This window comes from Carlito syrichta, unplaced genomic scaffold (assembly GCF_000164805.1).
Source record: "Carlito syrichta isolate Samal-C Ts95f unplaced genomic scaffold, Tarsius_syrichta-2.0.1 Scaffold305644, whole genome shotgun sequence".
Classification (NCBI taxonomy): domain Eukaryota; kingdom Metazoa; phylum Chordata; class Mammalia; order Primates; family Tarsiidae; genus Carlito; species Carlito syrichta.
The window spans coordinates 317,464-321,030 of record NW_007249740.1 but is presented as its reverse complement, the minus strand read 5'-3'; positions in this window follow the sequence as shown (position 1 = coordinate 321,030).

The following is a 3,567-nucleotide window of genomic DNA, read 5'->3' as shown; positions in this document are numbered from 1 at the left end:
GCAGACACGTGAAATTCCCATGTGAATTGTTTATATGATACTCCTCAGTCGGAGGGGCTTTGAGGTCTTATTCACTTGGCCTCCACATTCAATTATTGTGAGCTGAAGTCTCATTGTCAAAATAATTACAAGTTTGAAACGAGATGCCTTTAATTAAGCGGCCGTAGACCAGGTAGCTCCGTTCGTAGTGGACAGGAGGAAGACAAGGGCATTAAAAGTGAGATGTTCCCGTAGCCTTTCTGGAGCCTGCAGTAAGTTGGGATCTCTTGCGGTCCCAAAAGAAGTGCAGGAAAATGATTCAAGAAAGACAACCCCCATACCAACTTACCTCCATTCTGCTCTCAGAGAAATTCGATTTCTGTCGCGAGAGAGGTGACTCGTCGCCAAATCGTATGATTTAGCAAAGACACTGTGATCAGAAAGACACTGGCAGCCTTTTTTCCCCTTCTAATTTGGCAAGAAAGTCCCTAATTTAAGACCTTCAGGATATCAGGAACACAGCGCGGCAGAGTCGCCCACATGACACTGAGGATGATTCCAAAGGCCTGACCTGAGGTGCAGTGCCCTGAGTGATGGTTTCTGACGTTCAGAAGTTGTGTTTGAGAATGTCTTTCTTTACCGATGAGGAAATTATACTCAGGGCATGCTTTATTATGGAAAAACTCTTTCCACAACAGATCATGGGGTAAAAACAGCAGCCGCTGTTTCACAGACTCAGGTTATTTGCTTGAAAGAGGCAGAAAGTTGAGGCCGCCAAAGTAAGTCACCACCTGGGTGGAATTCACCTCAAACACTCAGCTCTTAGAGGAAAATATTTCTAACTGGGAATATCACCGATTAAATCCGCTACTTGAAATGAGACTTGAGCCAGTGTATAGCAAACTCAATATTGCCAAGGCGCATAAGGGGGCCAATGTAGACTGAAGGAAGAGTAGCTAGGGAAAGTACAGGAAACAACATCACTGTTAAAGCAGCTAAAATTAAATAAATACATTAGTCAGAATTAGAGTCCAAGACAAAGCAAGATGAAATTAAAAGAATACCACCTGGTATCGGGCCTCCTACATGTTTATTACAGAAATGATAAAACACAAACCCATTAATACACACTTGCCACTGACTATTCAGGTTCCTCCAGGCTTGAGTCCATGCCTGTCCATTCTCCATCCAGTCCCAGAGTGGTGTGTGTGTCTCCACAAACGGACATTAAACCACCTCACGCGGGAAGCCTGGCCCGAGGCCCGGGAGTGCCGCCCAAGCAAGCAGATCTCTACAGAACTCTCGGTAGAGTGGGTGGGTGCTGGGTGCCTCTTTGCTCCATGTTACAAGTGCAATTCTTGAGGATTTTGAATCTAGAGACAGGAAGTTTTGTTTGGATTTTACTCCCAGCTTGCTGTCTCATTTTGAATAGTTGAGTTTTGCTCATACACCTAGAAAAGGTTTAATGAATTGCAGGAATATTTGCAGTCCTTCATTCCGATGCTTCCTCTGCTGACTTGACACATGAAAAACAGAGTGAGGTGGAGGCCATTTAGCTACTGTAGCCACGAGTGAGCTCAGAAAGGGTAGAGAGGAGAAGACTGCTGTGAATGTCCTACCTGGCATCCCCAGTCTCTTGTTGTATGTGACCACAGGGTTCCTCAGCCTTGGCACTTGCGGCCCTGCTGTCTGGACCGTCTCTGTTGCTGGGACCCCTCTGTGCACCGTACGCTGGTGGGTAATATCCATAGACGCCACTTACTGGAAGCCAGGAGTACTCACGTTTGACCAAACGTCCCCTGGAGGGCAAAATCGCCCCCTCGGAGAACCACTGGTCTCTGCGTGGCTGAATGAGACTTATCTGTGAGTTACTGGATCCCTGCTCCTGAGTTTAGTCACAGACATGAGAACATGCCCTCTGAAATAGGAGAATGATTTCAGGCTCTAAACTAAACTCAGAACCAAAATAAACAAACAAACATGGATCCATGATCTGTGGTGGCTGACGAGGCATTCCTCTGACAAACCTCCTTGATGCCTAAGATAGTTTTCACTGAGGACAATGTCTGTATTTGCTCATCTTGATTTAAGATGTAATGTCAGAGCTTCTGGTGGCCTTCACACTTGGAAAAATGAAAGATGGAGTCTACATCGTCACCCTCTATCCATGGGTTGAGAAGAGGTGGCATATGTCACTTTGAGAATTTTGAAATGGATTTTGAAGCTACACTCTAGTGTTAGCACACATGCACACACCCACACACACACTTCCTTCTCCCCACAGAAGTGAGCACCTGAAGGTGGGTGCATGCCATTTTAACCTTTACTATCCTGATAGAGAGGACACTCATAGCACACCAAGGCTCAGTGAAATTGATATTTGTTTGTTGATGAAAACATAACTTTTAGAAACTATTATCGAATAAAGGAACACCACATAAAACAAAACGTACCTCAGATTTGGGACTAGCTATTGAACCACAAATTAAAAATAAAAGCTTAATAAATAAAGTATTTCTGTCTAGCCAGATATACAATTACTGACAAGGGTAGATTTCAAAATAATTTTAATTAAAGAGTAAGACATGGAGCCTGCAATTTATTTAAATTTATAAAATAACAAAAAATTTAAAATTACATTCATAAATATATATACCCCTCTGTCAAGAGAGAAATGAAATCCTCTTGAAAGGAAGAAAACAGAGGCAACTTTAAGATACTCTCTAGTGCTTTAAGATAGGGTTGAGTAAAACGATAAAGATACCATTGCTAATTAGGAGTATGATTTACGCCAGTTAGAGTCTGTAAAAGAAAAGCATAAATATCAATTTGAAATATACAGAGCGCTTTGTTGTGAGTTAGCTCGTTACATTCCCAAAACAATTCTTAAAGATGGCGGTTTCATGTATCTTCAGCTGATGATCTGACACATTTCAGGGAACAAAAGCCCATTAGTGATGGTCATCAGGATCAGGGGCAGTAAAATTAAATATGTGAGTTCTGAAATTCCAACTCCAAGTCCTTTACTCTCTCTCTCATAGTGTAAGCTATCTAGAAACTTGCATTTTTTTTTTTTTGAGTTGGAGTCTCACTCAATCGCCCAGACTGGAGTGCAGTGGCCACTCCCCGCCACCGCAGCCTCGACCCGCTGGGCTCCAGCGATCCTTCCACCTCAGCCTTCCAAGTAGCTGTAATTACAGGCATGCGCCACCACGCCCAGCTGATTTTTTGATTTATTGTGGAGATGAGGTCTCATTGCCCAGGCGGGTCTCGAACCCGCGGGCTCAGGCAATCCACTCACCTCAGCCTCCCAAATGCGCGGGATTACAGGCTGAGCCACCGAGCCCAGCTGAAACTCTTCTACCTGTATGACAGCCATGTTGAAACTTACATTTTAACATGGCTGCCATACAGCTAGAAGAGATACTCATTCATCGCCAGTGACTGAAGTTCCCTGTTGGACTATAATTTTAGGAATGTAAACAAGCTTACCCAGTCAGCTGGGTTGGGAGAAGTTTCGTGAAGCTATGGTGTTGAAGCAGTGTCTTCCGAAGTCATCCAGAGGTCCGTGCAGCACCCTGGTGCCTC